Here is a 19,346-nt window from a genome sequence, read left to right as displayed (position 1 = left end):
AAACGAGACTTAATTGATTTTAGGAGCATTTCCCGATTTTTTCCAGCCTCCTTCTTGCGTCTATGATTTATGGCCACAAATGTTGCGCGGAAAACTTTCAAGTCCGAAATAGATGAACATGCGTCTTCAACTTAATTTGCTATTGGTATGCCACTCCCCCACTTTTTTTTTGGCTTAAAAACTCTCATTTGTCATCGCATATATATATCCATATATATAGCTTCAGATCGATCCAATCGGAGAACTGCAGTCGCAAGCGCGTGTCTATTTTGACTGTCAAAATTGTTTTGCGGCTGTTCCCGTTGACATTTTATTATGTTTGACTTTCTGTCTCTATTCATTTGGAGTGCTCCAAACATTTTTCGATGGGGATCACGTCTTGTTTTAATGTGTTCGTAAGGATTTCGATTTAAAACTTGTGTCTTAGTTGGCAGACAAATCGCTTGCACTCAAGCGTTTGACCTCTAGACTGGAGAAGATCATCGAGGGATGGTGGAGAATCGGAAGAAAACAAATTTTTTGTTGGGGAAAAACGTTTTTGGGCAACAAATTGAACAATTTCTATTAAATTAAAATAGATTTATTATAAGGATAAATGGTTATTACAATTGTATTTAATTAGCAGAATAAATGTAACGATACTAAACTAAAACATTTGAGCTTTGTCCACGTCAAGCGCTTTACTTCTCAAATCTTTACTGAGCAAGATCTATTCTATGTCTTAGCCATTTTTATACAACTCGTACTACATTTTGCAACACACAGAACGGCAGCAAAAACAGCCCAAGAAACAGCTTCAACATCTTGCCAATAAAGAAGCATAATTTCTGACAAAACACTCCCGGGGTAACAAGATCCGAGAAAACATCTTTAGCCAACCGATGACGAGGGGGAAAAAGTTGCAAGACTTTCCCAGTCTTTCCCCCTACTAAATGATATATAAGTGCATTGGCAAACAATAATAGCAACCGGCGGCAGCAACAGCAACAACAATCGGTTTGCATACACCTGCAAACTGTTGCCGACATTTTTATCCACCTGTCCCCTCTGGAGGCCCCTCCTTAAATCCGATCGGAGCAGGTGTTTGCCTCCACTTGCCGACTGGCTGGCTGCATAATGAATTCATGGGTCTCCCATCGAAACCCCCCTGCAGCCCATCCGATACCATTATGCACCCCACATGCATTAAAGTTTCATTCATCTAGTACGTAGTTCCATCTTCCATGCACAGAAAAAAAATTAGTTTTATGATGGGTTGAATTATGCAAAAATATAACTTAACTTCAAGTTTTTGGTCTTGGCTTTTAAAATCCAATTATGTTGGCTTGATGTCTCTCGTTAACATATGAAGTACACCCTCTTTTTTTCAGGTGCCTGCCATTTCTTGCACCTTTTCGATTCGCATTGGCATATTCAATCAGCGCCTGGGCAACATCTAAACAGGTGCAATTCTCTTTGGCGTTTTCTAATTATTTTTAGTCGGGGGCTTTTATGACTTTTCACTGGCACTAAGGCGGTCCATTTGCAATTTGTTGGTGCCTCCGCTGGCTCATAAATTTCATTACGTTTTTATTGCACAATTTTGCATGTTGTTTATAAACAAATGCATTCATTGCATTTGCCGCTAATGTGATTAAGCGGGTCCAGAAAGCACTGCAACAACAATGGCCAGGCAAACAAATGAAATTAGCAGCAAATACCATAAAATTCGCCATAGTGCACCTGCATTACATCAAAGTGCAATAATAATTATAATAACAAAACTTCGGCTCTTACATTTCTGTCAAAGTGGGCACATAAAATCAAATTCGAGTTAAAAACTAATTAAATTTATTGGCACTACATGTTATTGGAGGTAAAAAAAGTATTTTCGTTATGCAACCACCATACTTGGTTCGCTTTTAAGGTATTTGGTCAGGTTATTTACCTATTCACGTTGGATTTTAAAGTTTTTCGGAAATGATTTATTAGGCTTTTAAAGCTCCCAAACGAAGGTATTAAAATTATCCTTTGTACTTTAAGTGAATGTTAAAACCAACTTTTAAATTTATGATTTTTCATGTACTTTATTACTTTGCTTTAAAAGTTAAAAATGTAGTCTCTTAAAAACCATATTTAACTTATCTCATTTCAGATTACTCAGAGGAGAAATAGTATTTTATCAAAAAGTTTGGTAAGTTTAGTTGTTTTGATTATCTTTATATAATATTCATAGTTACTATTTATTTCTTATGTGCGATTATTTTGAAAACAGAAATTAATATTTTATTATAACTATTACACCTTCCTGAACCAATTTTCTCTTTTTACTGAGATGCAATTTCTCCGCTGCCTCTTAATTTCCGGGCATTTTCCAGCTAGCGACATGGAGAGCAAACATTTTGCCACTTTAACGTTCGTATTAAGCGACAACATTAATTAACTTGCAATTTAGCATAAATACATCATCGCTCAGTCGAGTGGCAAGTTGCAAGTTGCTGGTCGCAGGTTGCATGTTGCATGCCGGTGCTGCCTGCATTTTCACCTGGAAAACTCGTATGAAAAGTGCTCCAGTTTAACTTGGTGCACGTTTTCGACAGGCGGGTTTTTATAAAGGGGAATGGGGATGGGGATGGGGATTGGGTCTTAGGATTGGGATTGCAATTGCGATTGGGAGCTGGCCAGCAGCAGCAGGCCTTGTACGTGTACGTCTATATGTTGCGGCCACCTGTTGCACTCGCCGAGTTTGCTGTTAGTCAGCCGCTGGGAAATACCAGTTGGCTAGCTTGACTTCGTTTTCCTTGGATCACAGACCTCTGCGGTTAAGACTGTGAGCACCGGTAAGACTTCGAGGTGTTGCGCAGACGCCGTGGGCCGTCGTTGAGAGTCTGTTACAGTTACCAAAGTGCAGATGGACGCAGATGTTGCACAGTGAGAAATAAGATATCGTAAATTTATTTTCTAAATAAATTTAATGGTTTTATCTGCTTTATCGGTTGAATTATTGAAATATTCGTTTTACTTACCGAAGTTTGCATTTGTATATATACAACTTAAGCTTTGGAGTTTGAACTAAACTTAAATAAAATCAACTTAAATCGTTTTAAGAGGTTTAAAATATATTTTCGGTGTGTACCCACTGAATGATGGAGCCTCTGGATGGCGATGCAGATGCCGTGCCTGCATGCAGATTGGCGTCGATAAGGTGCAGCTCCAACCCATCCCCACTCCCGATGGCCATCCCATTCCATCCCGAGCCCCGAATCCGCCATCTAATGGCCTTTCTTTTGACGTTGTTGCTGTCTAATTGCGGGGCGTTGTTTCTCCTCGTCGAGGAGCTGCTCTCAGCGCTTTTGTGTTTTTGTTTGCACTGTGGCTGTTTTGTTTTGGGCAATTTGTCTAAATGACACTAACTAATTGCCAGACTAACGCCCCATAAATGGGCGAAAAAGCAGTCAGGTGGGACAGGCAAGAGAAAGACACAATGGAGCCTACTTTCACCTGGAGAGAAGTCCGAGGTTTTGTGGCCTGGGTCAGTTTGGGGTCTCAACTCATCCATGTCGCGGAACTTTGAGGGCAGTGCGTGGGCCTGGGGAAAACCTATTATTTTGTTGTTTTTTTTTCGGGTGAAAATGCCTATGGCAAACTTTAAATTAGAAACAAGAATTCATGGGGATATTGTATTATAGTTTATTGTTTCTTATTTCCCTCGCTTATGTTTGCCATAAATTATCGCACGGAATATTTGTGCACACATTGTTATATTTTATTATGAGCATTTTACTTTGTTCTGTTGGAAATTCTTGTGGCATTTCGTGAATTTCGTGGCCGCGCGCAGCTGCTGTCGATGTGTCTTTTCATTGGTGTGCAAGAGCCGGCGCGGCATCAGCATCTCTCGCTTATTTAAAAACTTTAAGTGTCAATTGTTGTGACAAGTCGAAAAAGCGTGAAAATATTGCGAATGAATGCCGATGGACGGACTGGCGGACGGACCGGTGGACGGACGAGGGCCACAGGTGCGTATGAGTAACATTGAGAAGGCGGCCAAACGAAACTAGTTGAGCGGGCCAAATGGGATCCACAGTCGTCAGTGCCTAACTGAGAAAACCAGCTGAAGTCGCGCCACTTGACAGGCCAAACGGTAAAATTGAAGTCGGCGTTTGAAGAACACTCAACGAAATAGTTGATCTGAATTTTAAAGAGGTGCTCCGAGTAATTTTGAAGTGATTTATTTGTAATTGCAGTAAGCTGGAACGTAATAAATTGATAAATATACTAATTACAATGTGAAAGGCTCTTTTGAAAACACCCCACACTTTTCGTAGGGAACTTAATGGCCTTTCAGCTGCTCGTTTAGGCGGGGTCTGCCGTGAAATTTTTTCGGGAGTGCTTGCCATAAATCTGCCGGCCATTTAGTGTCCATCATTTCGTCCGGTTAGTCATCGTCATCAGTGGCAGGCAAATGAATTGCCGCCGGCCATTTTCGAACCAGCAGCAGCACTCGCTCGCTGTAAATTTGTCAACTTTCGGTTCGGCTTTTTCGGATCGCCATGGATCGGTTTTGTGTCTTACGGATCGAGGTGGTGCTTGTGCACCTGCACCTGCTGTGCTCATTTCACGAAGCTGCCGTTTCTGCTGCCATTAGCAGCGGCGGCTGCTAATGGGCGCCCAGTACCGCCCCACCAGCAACAACAACAGCAACACCAACAGCAACAGCAGCAGCAACATGTGGCGCACAGCTGCAACACATCAGCGGCAGGGTTGTCAGAGTTGCCACCCACTGCTGCGGGCGATCTTGTGCGACTTTCAGTGTGTCATCAGGCGTTTCCCTTCACCACAAAAGAAAATCACACAAGTCGAAAATCATATACTCTTTATCTTTATAATTATAATAATAGTGAGGAATATCCGTCTTCTGATTTTCTGATTTTCTTTATATAGCTTTACTCCTGAAATGGTATATGAAGTTCAATATACTTAGAGGTGTTGTCTGGCTGCTTTGTAAGCTTCCCACTAATTTAATATACCCTTTGCAAGGGTATTGAAAAAAACTTAAGAAATATAGTCCGCCGACCTGTCATTTTCCGTCTCTGCACCTGTTTGAAGGCATTTCGCTTTTATTGATTGCAGCCCCTGAATCCGAATCTCTGCCTCCTTTACCTTTATGTTCGAGTTTCTGCATCTGCATGTGTATCTCTTACTGCATTCGCAGTTTGCAGTTGCGGTCATTGAGCCGCTGATTTGTGGCGTTTCTAAATTGTTTTTCATGTTTCGACGGCAGCTGCATAATATGTGCACTTTATTGACAGCAACGCCAATTTGATTTAGATACCACTCAGCGTGTTTTTTTTTTTGCAGTAAGTGCGTAGCACGATAGCGTAGATTGTTTGGGGACTAAATAAGTGAAACACTGAGAACTCTGAATATAAAGTGATTAAAGGGTTAATTTAGGTACTTTTAACAATTTGCTAATGCTAAGGATCTTGAATGCTTTTCAAATCAGTACAAATCAGTACTAAAATTAATACAGGCATCATCATCAGCAGCAGTAATTAAACACCCGCAACTGTGACACTTTTAGAGATAACGACTGACTAGACGTTTGATTTGTCTAGGTCAAATACTCCCTTGTTCTAGATTAGAACAACTAAATTAGTTCAATTTAATTAGTAATGTACCAAAATGAATGAGCTCGTAACGCAAATAGCGATAAACGTAATATGTTATAAAACGTAGTTCCTTTTATTTTAAGTTTAGTTAAGTAAAGCAAAAGTGAAATTCGTCCAAGACTGTTGTGCAAATAAATGTATTCTGTCAAAAGGTATTCAATATATTTTATTGGATCCCCATTTCCATACGACCCCATTTTAGCCTGGGTACCGGGTGCAATTACACGCCATCGCATCATTAAATTATCCGCCGACTTGTGTGTGTGTGATTTGGGGGGACTTGTGGAATATATAGTGGCGCACTCATTGCCATGACTACAAATACTATAAATACAATGCCGCAAAATTCAAGTGCAAAGCAAATGGGGGCTTTATCGGAGTGATGCGAAGTGTACCCGACCGACTGAGGCAGCGGAAGCGTCGCTGATAGCTGATAGCGTCGTCCGTCGTCCGGACCAGAAAGCACTACAAAAACCCCACAATACAGTATAATACTCGTACAAATAACCAAATGCCGAGTGCAAGAGAGGCGCTATGGGCGCTGAACCCAGTGAAAATGGGGCGTGACCACCTGCGGAACCACCTGTTCAATGGTGCGATTTGTGATGTGGTGCGCAGCTTGTATTGTTGTATTGCCAATGACGAACGATCGTTAGGCATTCTTTTTGTTTGTGTGTTTAATTTGCTCAGGTGTTATGCACCTGATTTGCGCGCTATCGTAGCGGCCAACGGCCGCATAGAGATAGAGTCGCATCTGGGAGAGAAAAGGTGAAGTGGAACACCGAGAGAAATCTCTAGAAGTAATCATGGTCCCTTTTAAACTGTACCTAATGGTAAGAGTATATAACAAGTGATCAGATCAGTTATTTTTCCCTCAGTGCAGGGACTGCGTTGTGGACCAGGTAATTACTTAACCCACCTCACTGGAGCTGTGTTGTTTGCGCATCAATTGCCATGTGAGGGGGAGTCGGTTACCGGGTGGGCCATTTACAAAATGGCGGATCAGTTATTTATTCATTTTCTGAAGCTCAGCGAGAAGCAGGAGATCCCCCAACCATTTATCTTTCCTGGAACTTGGTTGGGGAAATGCTAATAATATTTTATGACACCCTTTCTTCCCCTAATGATAATTGCTCAATTGCTCGTTAATCTCAGTTGGCTTCGAGTAGCTAGCGGATTGATAAAAATCTGGGTGAAAGTGCTCGAGTGCCGTCATAAATAATAAGTCACTTGTTTATTTTTGCGCATTGTTCTGAGTACATTGTAGTTAGTAATTGCCGAGCAAGAAAATACTCGTAAAATATACTTTGTAGGTTGAATAATAAGCCCTTATCTGTTTTCCTAAAGCCAGAAGATTCAAGGAAGCGGGATATAAAATTTATAATTTAAATTAACTCTTTGGAGTTTGAAGTGGTATTTTTAACCTTTTATTAGTTTGTACTTGCAAAAAAGCGTACAAGTGCCTTTCAACTTGGCTAAGTCCCAAAAGCTTGAGATTTATGGATCGAAGTCCCGCTTTTCGACTCACTAACTGAATGACTGACTGACTGACAGCCTTCGCCGTTGACTGGCAACAACAAATGACACGAAGCGGGCTCACAAATGTTTAACAAGCAATTCAATGCGATCGCTAATGGTATTGCTGTTGTGCTGTAACATTGTTAAATATTTGTTGGACATTTTCATCTCGAGCGCCGAACTCTAGCGCATATAGCGCTCGTTCAAATAAAAATTGTATAAATCTAAAACAGAGTTTAAAGGCTCTTGCCAAATGTTAATGCGTTGAACACGTCTTGGCCATTAAAGCGGAGAGCCCACATGACGTATGCGTTATGACAGGCCGAATGCTGTTGTTTCGAGTGTGTTTTTTGTTTCGGTTTCTGGTTTCTGGTGTCTTGGCCAGCTTCTCGGAGCGCACCCATTCAAATGAGTCTCGAACCCGCGCACACCTGTTGTTTTGGCCATGGCAATAAGGTTTCTATGCGCTTATAAATTGCCATATGTGTGTGTTTCGTCGGCTAATGCCATTGTTTTACGCCAAAGTTATAAATATAGCCAGTTTTTTCCCTTTTGGCGAGCAGCTGACAGCATTTTTGGCCTGCCCCCTTTGATGATGACATAAAATGGAACAAATGGCCTATGAACGTCGCAAATTAAGGCAGTGCAAACAGAGATCCAATTGGAAAACAAAGCCCTGGCTCTGAAAACACAACATTTGTTAGGTCCCCCGACTCGCTTTATCATCATCCGGATTTCCCACCCCATTTCTGTATGGTCTGTCATCTGCCTTATAAAACTCGTGTTAAATTTATTCAAAACCTCTTGACTCCGGCATTCAACCCCTGGCTGTCGATGCCAGTGCGGTTGGTTCCTGTCCGCGCCAGTTGGCCAAGGGGTGCGTCCTCTGGAGTGGTTGAGTGAGTGTTTGGTACCCCTTCGAGTTTTCGATCCCCTTTGTGAAGTGTTTTTCGACGGACTGATGTTATTATTACGTTTGTTTGCACATTTGTCGCCCCGAATTGGCGGACAAATTGCGGGGCGAGTTCATAAATTCTCGTGTTGCGACAATTATACGAGTGCCACGCCCCCTTACGCACCTGCCACTCAAACACCTGTTGCAACTACCCTTTTATTAGCATCGATCAGTTTATTAATGCAATAAATCGTTACAAATATAGAAATAAATATATATATTTCTTAGTCTTCTAATTACAATAGTCAGTTAGTAGTTCCGATGGGGGAAAACCTTTCGAAACCTATAAAACATCATGGTGTAAGATTACCTTGATTAGCAATGATCACTTCTTTAAAGAAATCTTGATGTACAACCGCACTTGAGAAATGCCTTATCACTGGAAATACTACGACTTTGTAGTTGGCCGGTTAGTTAACTGGCCATCTGCTAATCATTTCAAAGTCACTCAAATTGTTATTTAACAACTTTCATAAACTAATCGCAAAAAAATATTTATTTAAACTGTTTAAATCCGCACATTTTCATGAAACTGTATGCTAATTAACTATCAACCCATGAAATAAAATAAAAAATATTAAAGTAGTTTTACTACCCTTCTTCAATGATCCATAAACACCAAAATTATACTGCTTCCGGTAACCCTTACTCATTTTGCACGCGCCACTGAAGTGAACGAAATCTCAACCAAAAAATAATCCGGATCCGCAGGAGAGGCCATAAATTAATTAGAGCGAGTATCGAAGAAATAGTTTCGATTAGTGCAAAACACCTGTAGGCCAAAAAAGAGCAAAAGCCAGCAAACCAGATCCGATTGTAAGCCCGTTTGGCCAGACGACAAGCGTTGCTGACGAAAAATATACAAATATACAAACAAGTGAGCAGATAAAAAACAGATTAGAAATTCAAATGATGACATGTCTGGGGCCGAAACGAAACGTTCGCGCCCATTCTGATAGCACTGCTTACACAAGAAACCCGAATACAAACACCGAAATGCGTGGCCATAATGTGAATGGATCGAAGATTGCCCGGTTAGACACCTGTGGCCACTTAGGGGCCTTTTATGGCCAACAACCAACAACAATCGGGCCAATCTTCTTTTCTGGGTGCAAAGCAATTCCAATTTCCAATTCCAATTCCAATTCCCAGCTCTTGTACTTGGAGTGTGTGTAAACAATATTTATCAGTTTGCACTCGGGACTCCACTACTTAAAATAGACCTCGCCGACTCATTTTTCTTGGGTGCAAGCTGAGTGCCCTGGTACTCGTAGTACGATGTACCCATGTTCCCACCGTACATCGCGCACTCAAACACCTTGGCACCTGGCTTATCGCACACACGCTACGCATTACGCCCGCGCAAAGCCAAGAGCCGCGGGCAGAAAGCAAAAAGCAACGCCTTCTGATAAGCGAAACTGCTGCCAGATGGCCAAGTCAACCTGCTGCGAAGTGGGGTAAAGTGGGCCGAAGGCATCTGCCTCTCCATGGCGTAGTGCACGTGGAAAAATTACTACAACTTCAAAACAAAATATACACATTTCCTTTGTAACTACTTCAAGTTTATAAAGATTAAATATCATTATTTCCTATGGTATATAAAATTATGAACTTATTTTATAACCAACACAAAGGCACTTTTATATTTTTGCACACTCCCCTCGCCCTTATGTTGCTGAATCTGCAAATATTTCTTCCGGTGCAGAGGCTTCCCCGTTATCAGCTCTGATTCCGCGTATGTTGTGACTCCGTGGCTTAACCCCATTGCTCCGATGGCCATGCCGATGCCCATGCCCACATGCCAACAGGTGGTTGCACCGGAGCTATATAGCTTCGGAATATAACATTGTAGCTTCGCAGGCCCACAAAGCCCAGAGAGCCGTGACTGGTCTGGTCTGGTTGGGAGCCCAAGGTTCATTACGTAGCTTCTTATCTGGCGCACGTTCTTTTCTTTCCGCTTTTTTGCTTTTGCTGGCTTTTAAGTGCGTTCCCCCTCCTCGCTCCCAAGACCCCACCACAGGCCCCTCGTGTTTGCTCGTTGTAATTAGGCTGATGAATTTATGGAGCCTACGTATATGCGAGTATACTGCCTGATATGGTTTGAAGTGCGGTGTGCTTTGGTTTTGTACATTTTCGCAGTGCGATTGCGCAAAGAGGCAAACAAAAAGTATTAACCAAGCAGCAACAGCAACACAACAAAAAATTTAATTGAGTTTGCACTGATTTTTTGAGTTCAGTCGTTTTTGTTTTTGTGCTCGTCGCACGCCTTCCCCAATTGATAAAGTGACAATTTATAGTCCCTTTTAATTGATATCGTCATGCGTTGAGTGTGGCCCCCTGTATCCCTCGAAATCCCCAGTTTCTGTTTACATGCACCGGGAATTATCAGTGAGAAATGTGCACTTGAATTTCCGACAGCCCAACACGATCTGTATATCATGTGGCGTGTTTTTCGACTCGGTTTCGATTTCGATTGCCCTCTAAGGGTGCCAAAATTGATTTTGATGAGCTAACCGCTGACCGGATGTGCCAGAGATCGATCGATCGATTGAACGGCAGTCGAATGTTATAAAACAATGCCAAATTAAGTTTATTTTACTCCTGTATATCTGAAATATTGCCGTAATCGCACAATAAAATATTATATTTAAATTACTGAAGACTCCTGTAAAAGATAACATTTTTTACCAACTTTCATAGATTATGCTCCCAACCGGATGCCCAATCTTTTATTCCCTGCCGAAATCACCAATTCCAGTCGCTTAAACAATTCAATTTGAATATCTCAATGGAGTGACCAAACTGCTAACGGCTGCGATAAGTCGCGTAACAAATTTCTTTCAATTAAAAATACTCAGACGGCATTTAAAAAGCCATTTCAGCCGCTTTGGTTCAGCCACAGCTGTATATTTATACACATATGTACGAGTATATATATAAGTAATTACTTACGACTGCATAAAGATAAAAGCCAAATTAGACGCTAATTTTCGGGCTACAACAAAAGCTGACCGTAAAATGCAGGCACAAATTGAAATTGAAACTGTAGCAGGGGGTTTCGTTTTTTGTTTTTGTCCGATGGGGGGAAACATTTACGAAATGTTTTTTCGCGCAAATAACTCAATTGAAATGCCAACGGAACTGACACGCAGCGACAAGAAATTGAAAATTAAAATTGCGCCAGAGACGAAAAAACAACGAAAAACAATTGAAAAGGTTACGGGTCGGAGTTGGGGAGGCATTTCCAAGTCGAAGTCATGGACTAATTAGAAAATGCAAAGCCAAGCGGGCTAATTGCTGGAAAAAAGTAAAACAAAATCGATCTTGGATGGAAAGAGAGCGGCGCCACGAGAGTGGGCTCCAAGTAGCAACAGCAATAGCAACAGCAACAGCACGGCGGCAACAGCAACGGCAACAGCAACATCACAGCAGCAACATCAACAGCTGGCTTTCGATTGGCGCAGGTGCAGCTGCCTGGCGCTTAGCTCAAAACTGAAAACTGAAAACTCAAGCTCAGACTTAAGCTGGAATGGAAGTCATAGCCGCAGCAAAAGCAAAAAGCTGCAGCTCAAGCCAAAACCAAAACTGACGTCGTCGTTTGGCGCACAGGTGGCTCAAGATTGAGCGGCCGGCGGGTGACTCACACGTATTTGCGAGACTCCAGCGCAAGCGTATCGAAAACAAGTCAAAGTCGAAGAATTAAGAGCGAAGCAGTGGTACCCTACAAATTTTGGAAAGTATAAAGAATATTTCTATCATAAATATCTGTTTATTACGTTGCATGCAAAGAAAGACAAGTCAGGGTATTCGCTAGACTAAGAAGAAAAGGTTAAACAATCTCAAGAAACAAGAAAAAGTAATATAAGAAAAAGTTGTATAAGTTTTTTATTTTATAAAACGGTGTGAATCTTTACTTGAGTTAAAAAATATATTTTTAAGTTCAAGTTACCATATTGAAAAAGCACATATTATATATTTTATCATGGTTATTACATTCTCCTCATAGAAGTAATATGCCTCGGTTCAGAATTAGTTGTGAGGTATCTTAGACATATAGCAATTATCGCAGTTGCTGGCAGGCGGCTCCAACTCAGACTTGCCCCCTCTCATTGTTTGCTATTTGCTTTGCATTAGCCGACATTTAAGCACGGCTATCGATTTAATTTGAGCTCCGATCCGACGGCGGCCTCCCCCGCTAACTGGAAAAAATAAAATAAAAGACCAGGCCCAGACTCCAGACTCCAAAGGCTAAAAAAAAACCCCAGACGGAGTCCGCGGCTTAGCAATTTGTTAACTGCACCTAGTCGAGCGCGGAGTTCTCGTAAATCTTGGCCCAGTCGGCAGGTTGACAGATTCGTTAAGTTTTATAAGCCTTCCCCCTGCTCCTTTTGGCCCTCTAATTTGGCCCGTTCGCGTTGCGTTAAATGTCGCAGAATTTTGGGGAATTTTTCAAGCTATCGGGAAACTGGCAATTTCTGAAGTTTTTATGAGCGCAGCGGTCAAAGTTCAGAGCCACAAATTAAGTGACGGCTCGCGCGACTTGGGGGTGTTGAAAAACGCGTCGTGATGCTGATATGATCGAATGCAGTTTTATTTTTCAAGAAATTTGGGTGTGCAAGTAGACGTATGCTGAGTTTCTGTTAATGAGAACATATTTATAGAAGCCCTATTAAAAGCAGAAAACATTGTATAGGCAATGTGTTGACCAATTCCGGGGCCTTTTGACCTAATCTTTTTGACCCCCCTGATCTTTTCGTCCGCAAGGAATGTTGATTGGATGAAAAATGAAAATGAAAATGAAAACCATTCCGAATTCGTTGACTCTGACAAATAAGCTAATTTCGAACTTAAGATAAGCACGCCAGCGATCAATAATATTAAATCTCCCACGCTGGAAGCGGCGGGAATATTCATCAAGGTTTGGAGAGCGTTTCCGCTGGCATTCGCAGCTGCCAAGACAAATTGGCTGTTCATCAGCACATAAATTTTAAACAACAAGCGCAGTTGTTATTTTACTTTTTTTCGCTTGCTTATTTTTTGCATTTGTTTTTATTGCATTTGCAACGGCAACCTTCAAAAGCTTCAACATGAACATGAACACGAACGTGCGATGCACTTTTCCGCAATGCAACGCCGCCACCGCCGACGGTAAATCAAGCCCAGAAAGTGGGAGCAGGATGGGCAGCCACCAGAGAGGGACAGAGGCATATCAAGCGTAAGAGACAGAGACAGGCAGCTGAAGATGCTGGAAAAGAGAGAAAGAAGATCGCTAGGATGCACAAAAAATATGTATATTTAAAAAATCGCTTTAATATTTAATTTCCAACATATTTTTATCCCGTAGAGAAATCTGTTGCAATAAACATTTATTTGTTCGTACATTTCGTTTAATATTGTAAACCCAAAGGAGTCAATTTTGTATCAAATATTTCTCAGTGTAAATTCAAAGTAGAGGCGTGGGTTGCCGGCAGGTGCGTTCCACAAATGATTGACTGACTCAATGACTAACTGACTAACTGACTGAATGACAGACAGACAATGACATTGCAATGCCGCCGTCGCGACTTGCACAACAACAATATGCCAGCAAAATTGGCTTTTAATTTTTTTGTTTTGCTAAACTACTTAACGAAAAAAAGCGCAACACAACTAATGCGAAATATGCAAATATCCAGATAGATAAACAAAACAATTAAGGCACGTGCCCATCGGGGGAAACAAGGCTGGTGGCCCCGATGACCATAAACCCATCGCAGCTGACAGCTGACAACTTTATCTTTATCAGAGATGATGCACAACATCATCCCTCAGCCACCCCGTCCTCAATTTTCCAGATCCCGCAATCCCTCAATCCCCGGATCCCTCACCTTGGCAGGCGGAACACGTTTCGTCGCTCAGAGAAATCCGCTGGGAAATCTGCGAGTTCTTAGCAGCTCATCTGAATTATTCATAACTGACTCGAGTTCGGGAGGTGAGTATGAATAATATGGATGCTAAGGCTTTTAGGGGTTGTCCATTTAGTCCGTGGTGTCGTGGCAACAAGATTGCCATATGTCACATATGTCTGGAATACCGAGAGCAAAAGAGCTAAAAGTGTTGCCACAACAGCGACACGAGGCGTATGCGTAATTCAAGACCTCTTCGCTGTTCTAATTGAGTTGCAGCAATACTTCGGTGGACCGGAGGACTGCGGGGTGGTGTCTTATTGGGTTACCATTCGGATGCAGCCAACGATGAACCGATTATGACAGATGGCCGGCCAAGCTGCCAAGTCTCAAGTGCCGCGCCAAGGATGCACTTACAAAAATAAAGTAGAAGTTGAAAAAGATTGGGAAGATGGAGGGTACCTTAAATAGGAAATCCAAATAATTCGAAAGAGTTTTTCTGTGATGTTGAAAAGTTATCTTTTTTTGGCTTAAAAACATTTACTTGGGATATATTAATTAAGTCACATCATTTTTTTTTTGTGCATGCTGCGCTTTTTGGCATGTGGCATAAACAGCGGCTTCAAGCAGCACTTTCAACTCGATCTCAGCCACATGTTATGATTGGTTCGTGGGTGTGTTGAGTGACTCACGGTACGTGCTACTGTTCGACAGCGCAAAAAGTTATTAAACTTTTATGTATATATACACTCATTTGTGCGGATACGTTTCCTTAAGCCCCTCCCGTTATTCTCCATCCTTGGGGACCGTTCAGCGTAATGGATGAAAGGGTTAAAGCCGCTCGATCCGAACACGTGTCGTACGTGGCCACCATTAGCGTAAACATTTCGAATGCGTTCTTGAGTGTCTGCCAAATTGCATCCCGATATAATGTGAATATACATTTCTTGTTGATTTTCCTTCCATTTTGTGCTGGGTCAAAAACTTAATAACATTGCCAATTTTCCGAAACATGAAAAAGCCAGAGGGTGATTTTTGGGGCGGAATCGAACGAGCCTTCAACAAATTGAATTTGTTTTAGCTTGAATGGAGTTCGATACAATCATGGGAATTTCAAGGGATCAAATGGTGCGGTAGAGATTGAACAGCTAAACAAACAGTTTAGTAAACTTAAATGAAAAACTTTTTAGTTTTGTATAAAAATATATTTAACTAAAATTATTAGTTTATTTCCACGCTAACTAGCCCCTTTAATATAACATTAAAAATATGTCTATGTAATCATGTCTTATGGAAGTCTTTTACTCTCTGCATAAAACTGTTCCCCTCCCACTTGATATTGATTTCGCTTTTTCAAGTCATTTCTCATTGATTCGTTTCGCTGACCCCAAAATGTCGTGGAAATTTTGCGCACTAATTGCACGGCGAACGCCCATGGTGATGACCCAGTGAAGCCGGTGCCAACGAAAACATTTGGCAGAGATACGATCAAAGCGAACTGCGACCAGAAGTTCCATATGTTGGGTAGACAAACTGCAGTTAATAGCCGTTTTTTCAGATCTCCATCTATAAGCGGTGGAATGGGGGCGAAGGAGGGGAGATGCCACGGAGTGGACTCTGTGGCGCATCAACGTCAATAACATCATCAACGTCATCGGAGAGGGGAAGGTAGGTGGGGTCAACCTACTTCTGTTTTTGTACAGACAAAAAAGTCAATACCCCGTCGAGTTTAAAAATACTTACAAAAATATAAATAACGATTTAAAACTTGTTGCATTTTTGGATAAACGTTAATTCATAACTAACTAAATTCAATCCAAATTTAGGTAATATTTTTCACAGTGCCTCAGCTGCAGCTGAAAAACATCAATCAAAGGCTGAGCTTTGTGGTTGTGTTGGTGCGACGTCACATCTGCGATCTCTAATATTTCCAGAGCGCCACCTACTGACCACCTCCCCCTGAACTCCTCACCTCGTGGCACTCGCTTTCAATGAAATATTCACACAGCAAACGTTTTCATCAAATTTACGTAACGTAAAATTCAAATAATGAACATCTGTGCAAACAGGCGAGTGCGATCTGCTCTGCGTGCCCCGAAATGCCTCCAAATTGGCTCGCGAGCAGCAGATGCGGAATGCGCCTCGGACTTTACCCACTTTTCCCGCCCCCGTACCCCTTACTCCCCTCTTTTTATCCCTCAGCGGTATCCGCTCTGTTCCCATTTCCAGCCAGCTGCCCATTCCGTCCGTCCGTCTATCCGTCTGTCCATCCGATCCATCCATCCGTCGCTTTGGCGTGCTAATGAAATCGAGCGCGTTTATTTGTTTATATGGCATTTGTCAGCAAACTTAGCATATGGACAATCCGACCCTGATATAAGGAATGATTCAGAGGGATTTGCGCGAGAGAATTCAATTTGAGCTTCAAGAATAGCTTATCGAAAAGTTGAAGAAAACTTGTCCAAACATTTGAATGACTTTGACTTGTTGCTGACTTTCAATTAATTTTTAAGCGGGGAAAAACGTTAAATACTACTGTGAGTATTTGAGTTAAGCTTCGGTATTAAGTTTATAATTTCTGAAGTTTCCACCCTATAGTCTTTTCATATTTCTATCCCCAGACTTTACCGTAGCTATACCCATATTCCGTTTCATTCGCGATGGTAATTGAAGCTCGTCGAGTGTCTAAATTGAGACAGAGTTGTCGAAACGCCGTCGATTTCACCGCCTCTATTTATTTGTTGTATTTGCTAGTTTCGTTTTCTGTATTTTAGCCGACGTTCTGAGTTGGCCACCAGCGTCGATCGTCACCAGTTGATTGGCCGGTCCGTCACTTGAATTAGCTTTATGTCGCCGATGCCGATCAAGATCGGTATCTGTATCTGTATCTGTAGCTGTAGCTGTATCTGTATCTGTATCCGTAGTCGTAGCTTTAAAGTATCTGTATCTGGATCTTTGACTGTATCGCTCTTAAGTTGCCAATGCAAATTCTCTAATTGTTTATTAACAATTGCCGCCGGCCGATAGTTAAGCAATTAAAAGGCACAGACACGGCGCGATTAATGGTTATTTCTTTTTTTACGATTTTGCTTAGTTTTATTTTGGAGTTGCGGCAATTTGTCTGCTTTGATTTTGAGCTTGCCACCATTGTTGTAGCTGTTTTCGCCGTTTTCGATTGAGTTTTCTGCTTCGTATTAGCTCTGGGATTATGTCATGCAATTAACAATGGCACATTGTAGTGGTTGTTGCTGCTGGTGGCTGCTGGTTGCAGCATGTTGCTCGTGTGCCTGTTGCTTGTTGCTACCGTTTTCGGCTGCAGAAATTTGGCTTTTTGAATGCGGATTTGCCCGGGCTCGCTGAATTGTCGGTTTGCGTGCACTTAGCCGAACTCTGCGGTTGCCTCTCTCGACGATTGTTGCATGTAATTAACCAGCATTGACATGTCTAGTTATGCGTTGCGACAACAAATTGACGTAAGCGCGTGCGTCAGCGTCGGTGATTCGATTCCCCGGGGTTCCAGTTCACGTTCAGCTCACATCTGCGATCTGGGCGTGACTTATGCCAGTATTTCTTGGCACCTTGTGAACGAACAAGGCTGGGCGGGCACGTTCATTAGATGAAAGTGCACCTGGTTTCACCCGCACAAACTATTTCCATTCGCACGCAAGTCGTTTGCAATTTTATGGAAAATTCTCAGCTGGAAAATAGCGTCGCTAATATAAAAGAATGTGGGAAACAATCATTACAAAAGCTACAGAAATATAAATGTAAGTTAAAATAACTTTCCCAGTTCTGTAGAGGATTTACTTTATTGTTTTTATACTTTTACTTGAACTGCCCAGTTTGTAAACGTCTCCCTGCGTCTCTTTTATTTATAACCCACTCTCAACAAAATGAAAATAAATGATCAAAGTAATTATGTTAATGCAATCCAATAATTTAAGGCAAAAGCACTCGAGCGTAATTCAAGGCATAAACCTTAATTAATGCCATTAATTGAAATATTCCGATTGCAACCGAAATGAAATTTTCACTTCCATGACAAATGCCCACGTCGAGTAAATGTTAAGGCAAATCTTTTTGGCTGTGCGATCGGTGTAAATGTCGGCTGGATCTCCCGGATTTTCACACATCCGAACACCTTAAAAAACTCGAGAAAAGGTGCTGAGATGGAGATGCATGCGAGATGGTGGCCACATCCACTTGAGATGCAACGCACCGCACGCTGCAATTAGTGTTAAAAGACACAAACATGCCGACGTAGACGCCGCGAGCTGATGATGTTGGCCAGATACCACATACTCCTCAATCCTCTGCCGATGCCAAAGTCAGGAAGAGCCACTAATTGGCCTAATTCTCACTTCTTTTTCGGCCCACGCAGCGTTGTAAAAGGGGAAGAGGTGAGTTTAAGGGGGAGATGAGAAAGTGCAGAGAGAGAAAGAAATACCTAGATGCCTAGATTCCTCTTAAATTAAAAACAAACAAATAAAAATACTTTTCAATACTAATTAGTGACTATCACATTTATAGCTTCTGGATTGTAGGTTAATTCTTCAATTCCTTGCAAAGCATACCTGATTTTTCCCAGTGCCTTACGGGCAGCTAACTTTTGATCCTCATAAATAAACAACGCGGTGAACGAGAAGCAGAACAAGCGGCAAACACGAGTGTCAGACAAGCGACCGCCCAACCGCAAACCTCCCCCCGATATGCAGATGAGTATCCACGAGGATGGAGGATCATGTTGAGCATCAGGGGCAGTGCCATCCACGCGATCATGTTGCGGGCGGATCCGTGAACGGGTATCGGTCCATTCCGACCCAACACGATCCGATTCGATACGATACGATCCACTCCGTTCCGTTCCGGTACGTGTGAGATGATGTGCTGGGTGGTCTGTTCCAAATCAATTGCTGCCCTCGGAAGAGGAAAGGCCCTCGTGTTGTTTATTTTGCATAAATGTTGCCCCAAATATTGCAGCTGTAAACACATAACGAACGCAGTTGGATTCCCGATGCCCGATTCCCGATGCTCGAATCCTAAATCCAGATCCGATCCCATCGTGATTATGCTGCCTCCGGATGGGCATCAAGCATCTGCATCTGCCCGAAAAGTTTCGGCTGTGTAAATATTTGTTTAAAATTCCGCACGCCTACCACTCCACAAAAAAAAAAAAAATGTATATAAAAAACCCAAGCCTTTTACCCCGAGGGCCACCGATCTCCGTATTTTCCCACTCCATCTGCGGGGACCACCAAAGCTTGCTGGACCGTTCGAACTTGGAGGGCTGCAGCTGCTCGGAAAATATGCTAAGTACTGGGAGTACTGTGGATCGGGCAC

Source organism: Drosophila ficusphila, unplaced genomic scaffold, assembly GCF_018152265.1.
Source record: "Drosophila ficusphila isolate 14025-0441.05 unplaced genomic scaffold, ASM1815226v1 contig_286, whole genome shotgun sequence".
NCBI lineage: Eukaryota > Metazoa > Arthropoda > Insecta > Diptera > Drosophilidae > Drosophila > Drosophila ficusphila.
This window is presented reverse-complemented; position numbering follows the sequence as displayed.